Source organism: Cryptomeria japonica, chromosome 4 (genome assembly GCF_030272615.1).
Source record: "Cryptomeria japonica chromosome 4, Sugi_1.0, whole genome shotgun sequence".
Classification (NCBI taxonomy): domain Eukaryota; kingdom Viridiplantae; phylum Streptophyta; class Pinopsida; order Cupressales; family Cupressaceae; genus Cryptomeria; species Cryptomeria japonica.
The window spans coordinates 398,725,876-398,736,128 of NC_081408.1; the positions used below are offsets into that span (position 1 = coordinate 398,725,876).

Here is a 10,253-nt window from a genome sequence, read left to right on the forward strand (position 1 = left end):
GATATATATGCATTCAAACATCAATTTTAAGCCATTAATGTATAGTTTGGGTAGTTGGGAGGATCTTTTTGCTCAAAATTAGCTTCATCTGATCCCAAATAGTTGGAGGATGAAAGAGAAATTTGGAGACATGAGAGAGAATATAGGAGAGTTTTATGAGTTGGAAAATAGATTGAGTATATTTAGGGAGATGATTTGGAAATTTTCAACGCATTTTTATGAATCTAGATGTTTGAGTAACTTCATCAACACATGGGTCAATGTAGAAGATTTTTATGCATCTTTTCACTCTTTTTGGGACACTTTTGTAGCCTTCAATAGGGACACATCAGTTGGATGCCCAAGGATTTTGATCAAGTAAAACCAATGTAATACTTGTCTTCTTTTTGAACACGTGTTCCTTTATTGTAGCAAGATGTTGTACATATAAAACTCAGCCTTAGGCTCTTTCCTATAGTTAGTTCTAGCTTTTCTTTTGCTCAACATTGTATCTATTTCAAACACTTTTAGGAAAATATATAGACTGGTAACTCATCCTCAGTCATTTAGTGACTATTATAGCAATGCAAACTTCAATTTTAAGAGAAAATAATATCATTTCAAGGAGCTCCTTTTCTCAATAAAAAAATTAGATATTGTCTTCACTTGGTATTTTTCATGTTGCATTGATTCTTTGTGCATATGTTTTATTGTGTTTTATGATGGAACCTTCAAAGCATGTGTCAAGCAAACAATCATGAATAGAAAAAGTATATTTTATGTTGGTTGTAGATTGTGAGAAGCTAATATAGAGCTCATTAGTTATCAAAGTTGTCTTTTCCTTCCAAATAAACAATATAGGGTGTCTTGTCTATAAAATGTTGAAGCAAATGGTGTATAAAACCTGAATGTTGTACAAATTAAATCTTTTTATGAGTGATTGTGAGTTCAAAACAACAAGGTATAAGTCAAATTATGAAAAAGTGCATCACCAACAACATAGAATAGGTTTTGTTTCCAAGCATTTCCATCCTTATTTTTGGAAAAAATAGTAGTTTAGAGTATTTTTGGGGTGAATAAATCATTAGTAAAAGGAGAGACAACCCTTAAACCTAGAGGTTTGATCTCACATAAGTTACCCACACCTTGAGATCTTCCCAATGTTTCCCTAGATGGTTGAGTTGGGTTCAACAAGGGTGCACATTTTAGTGATAACAAAGAGTACGTAGTGTGGTAGAGGAGGAATTCATTATGGAGGGGAATAGGGATGAGAATGGATAGTTCTAGGAGGAGTACCTTGTGGGACACTTTGTGGATAGGAGAGCTAAGGCTTATGGATAGGCTTTAGGGGGACATGGACCCATATATTAGTCAAGAGATGGAGGGGATGAGGGATAAATAGGAGGAGATAAGCTGGAGACTTTGTAGATTCAATTATCTACTATACACTCAAAGAGAGATGCAACTATGAGGGAGAGGGATTAGATGTAGGATGAGAGGGATATGGTGCGAGTGTAGGAAGCCATCTTATAGGTGGAGAGAGATAAAATAATGAGCAGAGCACAAAGGTTTGAGAAAGTAATGTTGAGGGTGACAAAGACAGTGCAAAGACCATCATATAATATTTCCATGGAGATGGTTAGGTATTCTCAAGAGATGGACTACTATAGGGGCACGAGGTCATCATACCTCCAGAGTACAAGGAAAGTATCTTTAGCATGGTCAAATCTGATAGGAGTAGGGGTCACAGGATAGTGAGTGAGGGGATCAAGGGATCCATGGGCCCCCCATGACGACCATCATTAGAGATTTAGGGACAGGAAGGGGAAAGTTCTTGCAAAGCTCAAGATTGCACGCTTGCACAATTAGAGGGTGGCTCATCTTCATAGATTGATATGAGATGATATTACAAACACTTTTTGTTAGTTAGATACTATGACACTTTATGCAAGATATATATGTATGAGACTTTTTTCAATTTTCTGGATGACTATGTATGAATTTTATTATACTATCTATCGATGCATTTTTTATGAGGTTAAAATGATATTCTATATGATGGATTTCTATATGTGTATGTAATGAATGGATTTTTATTTTTGGATGTATGAATGCAATGTATGGATATTACAAATGTGTTTGTGGGTGCAAGATGTGAATCTTATATGAAATGAATACATTTTATGTGATGTTATGGATTATAATGCAATGAAATGATTTGTATCATGAATGTCTAACCTAATTCTTATATGATTATAATCACTAATACATTTGGACTAGTTTTCTGACTGAGGTTTCTGACAGAGAAGGTATATTGTGGCCAAATTTGATTTTGTTTTGAAAAAATGCCCGCATTCATCATAATTCCGACGATAATTTCCCATTTGGTTTTGACGAAGAAGGCATTAGCAATGATAATTTTCCTTTTTTCAAAAAAGTGCTCAATTTTGTCGTAATTCCAACAACAGCCATTACTTAAAAAAAAAGAAGAGGGGAATTCATTTGTGCATTTCAATCCCGCGTAGGCGTTTGTGGTGACTTGAACCCCCAAGAACATCAAACTTGTGTCGAAGGCATTTGTGGCATTGCTTGCAATCCCACATAGGAGGTAGATTCAAATTGCCCTATTTTTTAACTTCATGTTGCAAAAAATATACATGTGGTGGTTAATTGCCCTAGTTTAATCTTGTAAAACCATAGAACTGTGATTGAGGAGTGAGCGTTCAATTTTGTAGCAGCAATCCCTTCCTCCCGTATACGCGTGTGTTGATTGTTCACATGAGATCACATCTCTCTGTGGCATCATATCAAACAATTCAAGAGCCTTGTCCATGTTTCCACATTTTGCATTCATGTCAAGTAGGGCATTTGCAAGTACAACACCTAAAAAAATTCCTCTATCTGTTATGCTTTGATGGATGTCCATACCCTATTCCAAAGCTCCCATTTTTGCACAGGCAGGGAGGATGCTGGCAAAGGTTGTGGAATTTGTATTTATGCCTTCCAATTTCATTTTCTTGAAAGTGTGTAAAGCCTTTTCAACAAATCCATTTTGTGCATATCCAGCAATCATTGCAGTCCACAAGACAACATTTCTTTCAGGCATTCTATCAAATAGTTCACATGTCTTGTCTATGCTTCCACATTTTGCATACATGTCTACCAGGGCAGCTGCAACTACAACATCTGACAAAATTCCTCTATCCTTTATGCTTTGATGAATGTCCATACCTTGTTCCAAATCTCCCATTTTGGCATAGGTAGGGAGGATAGTAGCAATGGTCATGGAATTTGGTTTTACACATGCCGATTGCATTTGCTTGAAAGTTTCTAAAGCCTTCTCAAAAAATCCATTTTATGCATATCCGGCAATCATTGCAGTCCAAGAAACCACATTTATTTGAGGCAATCTGTCAAACAGTTCCCATGCCTTGTCTATGCTTCCACATTTTGCATACATGCTAACAGAGTAGTTGCAACTACATCTAAAAAAATTCCTCTATCTTTTATGCTTTGATGGATGTCCATACCTTGTTCCAAAGCTCCCATTTTGGCACAGGCTAGGAGTACGTTGGCAAATGTAACTAAAGAAATGCAATGATCAACTCCAAAGACATCAAACCACTACTAACAAAACCGAGAGTCTAAAATATGATAGGGAATAGTGTGAGTTGTCTTGAAATAAAATATTTTATTTTCAATTTCAACTAAAACATAATTACTCAGCCATTTAATGTTATTAATAAGTGTTTAATGTATGAAAGAGATAAATGGTTGGCCGCAAGTACATGAGTTACTAAATGCACACAAATAAGTGAATTTGATATTCAAAACTATCTACAATGAATTCAATTCTTGTCCATTAGTCATTTATGTTTGCAATAAGCATCTTTCTTTGTTTTTATTAATCTTTATTCATAGTTATGTGCATATTTCACATTCTATAATTAGGATATCAATTGCTATGTCTGAACACTAGCATGATGTTTGTGTTGTGGTATAGATGCGTGGAAACATAATTATGGGATTGTTATATTATAGAGATCATAAATCTAGATATCACAATTAGTTCTAGCTCTTCTTGGATTGAGTCTAAAGTTGACATATAATCATAAAGCCATTATTAGCAGATTTATCCATTTCTAGTAAAGACAATTGAGAAAGTCATTTTGATATTGAGAGTTTCTTATCTGTTTACCTATTGATCATTATTAAGCCATAATATTTAGGTCTATTTATCTCTCTTGCAAAACCTCTGTAAGTGTCCTAGATTGTCCCTACTACTCACTCTTCAATGAAATAATGGAGTTCTAAAGATTTGTTGCACAAGATGGTGTTGAACGTATCAACAAGGCTAGCATGGAAGGCATGTTCAAGCTTCCACTTGTACAACTTACAACAAATGATTTGTTGATAGAAGAAATTCTTGAAATAGGGATACAATCGAAAGACAAGTAAGTATATACAAACCTCCTCAGTTGAAAGTAAAATTTGTGTATAAAAAGAGTACATTGAATCCCAATCCATAAACACAATAGAGATACCGATGGAGACTTAATTGGATGTAGCATGTCGCACCAAATTTGTTAGAGTATACTAAGCTAGTACATAATGTATCCTAAAGCCACATTAGTATTTTACCCAAATCATTATCTACCAAAACTAACTATAGTAATCCTTTTGAGGATTCATTTCATGGTGCTAGATCTTCATTTAGTTCCACTTCTTGTTGGAGAAAAGAACAGTTATTTCTTGAGGTAGATGAATATCCCATCAACAAAGGACAAGACCCTTTCTAGAATATAACAAATTCTACTCCAACAAAAGATCATGGGGGTTTCACTAGAGATTTTGAATAAGAGATAGACTTCTACTGCTGCATTAAAAGCATTGGCATGTTCTTCATTTATTGATGTAAACTCTCTGTGACGCCACCACAACCAACAAAGGTGTAAAAAGTTGTTTGCAATGCATGGATTTTAAGGATTGTCCTTTGAGAAAATAGAATTAAAGTATGGAAGCAGGATCTGCCAGCTCCTGAGGGAATCTTGATGAAAATAATTGTAAAATATTTGGGCAAGCTTATATGCAAAAACTCATGCTTCGTGATGGGTTTATGTACATAAATAAGCATGAATTAAGTGGTAAAGGGGATTCTGGAAACAAGAGGGACAGAGAGGCAGTGGAAGTGAAAACTTCTGGTGTTGTGTCTGCTCCATCTCAGAATGGGACTGGCGAAGGTGTTGTAAGAGGAGCTAAGAAGGGTGTTGGAAGAAGTGGGGGTGTTTAAATTCCCCCATTTAAGCTGGCTCAAATGATGAAAGATGTGGAAGACAAGAGCAGTGTGGAATACTAGCTCATGACATGGGATGCCCTTTGGAAGACTATCAATGGGTTAGTAAACAAGGTAAATGCATCTAACATCAAGAACATCATTCCAAAGTTGTTTGTAGAGAATCTCATCCATGGGAGGGGTCTATTTTGTAGGTCTTGTATGAAATCTCAAATGGCATCCCCTGATTTACGGATGTTTTTGCTGCGTTGGTTGTTGGCGTAAATACAAAATTTCCTAAAGTTGGCAATCTGCTTTTGCAAAGAATTATTTTGCAGCTTAAGAGGGCATACAAATGCAATGACAAGCACATGTTGATAGCAGCAGCCAAATTCATAGCTCATTTAGTGAATCAACAAGTTGTACATGAGATCATTGCCTTGGAACTTCTCACCCTTTTACTAGAGAACCCCACAGATGACAGTGTAGAGGTTGATGTTTGGTTCGTGAAAGAATGCAGTTCTTTGTTGCAAGACCTTTCACCCAAAGGTCTCTATGGGATTTTTGAAATATTTAGAGGTATTCTCCATGAGGGGGAAATTGACAAACGAGTACAATTTTTAATTGAAGGCCTTTTTGCAATTCGCAAAGCTAAGTTCAAGGGTCATCCAGCTGTGCGTCCAGATCAGTTAACACATGAAGTTTTCCTAGAAGATGAACTTGATCAAGAAGTTGGTTTGGATGTTTTCAAGCCAGATCCTGATTTCTTAAAGCATGAGGCAACCTATGAAAAACTGAAGAAAGATATCCTTGGAGATGCTTCTTCAGATGAAGCAGAAGGGGAGAATGATTCAGGTGATGATTCAGATGATGATGATGATGATGATGAAGAGGAAGGTGAGGAAGCACTGAGAATACAGGATGAAACAGAGACAAACTTGGTCAATTTAAGACGTTCAATTTATTTGACAATCATGTCAAGTGTTGATTTTGAGGAAGCTAGTCATAAGCTACTAAAGATCAAGCTTGAACCTGGTCAAGAGAGAACATACCTTCGTTATTATGGTCTTATTGGGCAAAGATTTTGTATGATCAATAAAATTTATGAGGAATTTTTTGATAAGTGTTTTGTACAACAGTATTCTATGATACACAGACTGGAAACAAATAAACTGCGTAATGTTGCAAATTTTTTGGCCCACTTACCTGGCACAGATGCTCTTCCATGGCATTGTCTTGCTTATATATGTCTGACAGAGGAAGATACTACTTCCTCTTCCCATATTTTTATAAATATTCTCTTGCAGGAGCTGGCAGAGCAGCTTGGTATATTGTTTCTTAATGAAAGGTTGAACGATCCAACAATGCAGGAGTCTTTTGATTCAATTTCTCCAAAGGACAATCCCAAAAATTCACGGTTTGCTATCAATTTCTTTACTTCTAATGGTCTTGGTGGTATCACTGAGAGTTTACGTGAGTATTTGAAGAATATGCCAAGGCTTGTAATGCAACAACAAAAGTCTATTCCTGAGTCAGATGAATCTACCTCTAATGACGATTCTTCTAGTTCATCAAGTTTGTCAGATTCTGATACATCAGACTCAAATTCTGAGAGTGAAACTGACAGTGAGAGCAGTAAGGAGTCACCAAGAAAGAAAAATAATTCAAAGCATGACAATGAGTATGAAAAAACAAGAAGAAAGAAAAGGGTGAGGGCATCTGACTCGGAGGATGGAAGTGACAGTGAAAAAATCAGAAGGAAAAAGAAAAGGAATTAAAAATCTTTCTAGTCAGTTATTCAAGGTTCCAGTAGACACCGTTTTCCTGGACTGTGACAAACAAAAGAATCACTCCCAAGTGCTTTGGTTTTATAATAGATGATTATAATATGCTACAATGTTGTCTTATGTATTTTAATAGCCACGGGTTTTAGAGTTCTATACTTGACAAGTAATGGATAAACAGTGTTAGGAGGAGAAAATATTGAAGGCCAAGTGCAGATTGTGATAATACTAGATCAATGAATCCTGTTATTTATTGAGTATTTCTTGTTTTCCATGTTGTGTGATGTACCATAAGAAAACTATAAATCTAAATTCAATAAGATGCTTTGTTCAATGATGATAATTTCTATTTTCTTGCCTGTGAAGAAAGACCATGTCAGACAATATCAACGAACAACAAAATAAGGAGACAATTGCTAGATTGTGGTCTAACTTGAAAAGAAAAGGTGATAGAAAATGTTATTGTCCGTGCAAAATTTGTAAGGGGTTAAAAACTAGAAGACTTCTAATCAAAACAACGAAGAAACATTGTAGGTTGCATGGTCACATTGAAGGTGGACATGATTATCATCCATTGGTAATTTTTTCATTATATCATTTTGACAATTTATATACATAATAAATCACATGATGATGAGATCATGATCATGGTTTATTCATGTTTATCAATTTTATATAGGTTGAGCACCTCGGAGCACATGGTATGGATCAACACAACCCTGAGAATATGATTTTCAAAGTGGACAAACATGGAAGTGTGAATATCAAAGCTGAAGATAATGATCTGATAGAAGATGACAATCATGAGCCAGAAAACACAATTGAAGATGATGTTACAAATACAATGATCCATGACTCATTTAGTACTCGCACAGCTGATCATGATGATGAAGATGACCTTGATGTTGTTCATGATATCCCTCTACTTGAGTAGATTATAGCCTCAGGCTTACCACTGTACTATTTTGGTGAATATGTATAATATAATCAGTTGTTTTTCCTTTGCATATGTGAACTTTTAGTAGTGGGGAAAGAAGGAGGAAACAAAGACTGTTCCAGATTCTCTTCTATCATAGTCATGCAAATGTTGCATTCGAGGGGTATTTCCTTCCTCGTTTCCTCTCACATTAGGTATGTATCTATTTCATATCCGACTGAGATGCAGAGGTTAATCGTGTATCATTAATTGACTGTGGAAATATTACTCATTAAAAGAAAAAGTAAAATGAATTGAAAAGAATCTTGCTCTGATAGTTGTGAACATACTATCATGCCTAACTGTGATTATTCTGTCTTGCATAGCCATGTAAATTCCACCTTGAGTAGCCAATGTATAGCTATTGCATGTTCATGATCTTTCTTGTTAAGATAAATTGTAGAGAAGAAATGATTTACTCATTCATTATCAAGTCTTGAACTTAAGGAAGATAAAGTTATTCACAGACATAAATCATGATGATATTCTGTTACTTTTCATCGAATACACTATCTTACCTTATTCATAAGAAAATTGAATACTGCATTCATATCTTGTGCATAGTATAATTGAGTAGCAACCTCAGAGCATTCACTATAGAATATGATTGCTAGCCCACTAGGGCATAATAGCCGAGTATTGCAGCTATTCTATGTTTATTTGTTTTCCACTCTTAACTCATAGTTCAACCAAATATGGTTCATCTTGGAATCAATGCACATCGGTTATAATCAGATTATAACCAGTCTCCATGGTTGCAAGACCTAAAGAAGGATTCTTATCATCAATTAGATGCATACTTTTGGGAATATAAAAAGACAAAAAAATATATTACAACCATATTTTTTGTTGAGTCATAATATGATGTGTTAATTTAGCTAAATAAGGGAACCAATGTTGTATTAGGTTTAATTCCATGATGACAGTTGAAGCTTGTTAGAGATAAGGGATTTGTAGCAGTTGGCTTATAGGGTTATGTCACAATCCCATGAAGGTCCTTGTAAACCGTTAATGTCAGTAGACATGAGAGTGTTATGTAACGAATTGGATCAGCTAAACCTAGAAGTTCTATAACCAATGAATCAACTGACTCAAGTGTATGTTAATTATCTTATGATGGTCATTTATGACAGTTATTCTTAGTAGACATTAAGCAGTTCGCTAGATAGTTGGTTAGTAAACCAGTGAGTTAGCTGGCTCAAGTGTATGTTATTTATCATATGATGGTTGCTAATAACCATTATTTTTAGTACACATTAAGTAGCTGGCTTGTTTAGATGGTTGGTAACTAGTGAGTTTGTTGAGCTCAAGAATTAGATGTACAAGTTGAGCAAGGGAGGTGAACACTAACAACACATTGGTGCTTGCAATGTTAAAACCTTGGCCAAGATGGTGATGCTTTATCTAAGTGATTGTTAGATCATATGAACTTGATACACCTACTAGTCAGATGGTCATAGTAGTTAGGGGTTTGTAGGGTCCACCCCTGACTTGACTTGTTTGACTAGAGTTGACCGTTAATTCATGCGTGATAAACACTATTGGGCATAGGCTATTTTAGATGATTTATAGGATGTTGATACTATCATTAATGATTGTGTGATTTATTAGACACTATATGCTTATTATGTGATTGACTATCGAAATATTATATTGATCATGTGATTTGATGAACATAATTGTTGATGGATTTTACATGCCTTACTATAATCGTGAATTATACTAATCATACACTTGATGATGTTTTTATGTACTAACCATATTTAATGATTATCTATGATGAGTTGATCTTATGGTGTGTTTGATTGTTGTATGACTGTCTTCGGGATAGAGACAATTCCACATCACTCATTGTGAGCAGGATGTGTCATTGCGATTCTCTAACCCTTGTCTGTTATAATATATATATGCATATGTCGTATTGTTGCTTTGTGGATGCAGGATTTGTAGGTACTAGACATCGACTCCACCTGGCTCCACAGGTCTGAGCGTGACTTTAAATCCCAATGGTATGTGGTTCAAAGTTGGCACAATTTCCCCACATATACTCTAGATCTAAGTTGTTCACTGTGATTCATCAGTGTCTTGGCACAAGTCGTCATGATAGTTAGTAAGCTCGGTTTCTTCTGTGTTGTGAGTATGTTAGTATTGGCTGATTATTCCTTTTATGTTGAGATTGACTATTTGATTATTGATGCGAGATTAAATAATTAATGATGTTTATTTTAATTATTTTGATTAA

At 35.2% G+C, this 10,253-nt stretch overlaps 1 pseudogene; it reads left to right on the forward strand.

Annotated features, from left to right (window-relative positions):
- The first annotated feature begins 5,251 nt into the window (after positions 1–5,251).
- On the forward strand, positions 5,252–6,903 carry LOC131874808 (uncharacterized; annotated as a pseudogene).
- The last annotated feature ends 3,350 nt before the right edge of the window (positions 6,904–10,253 follow it).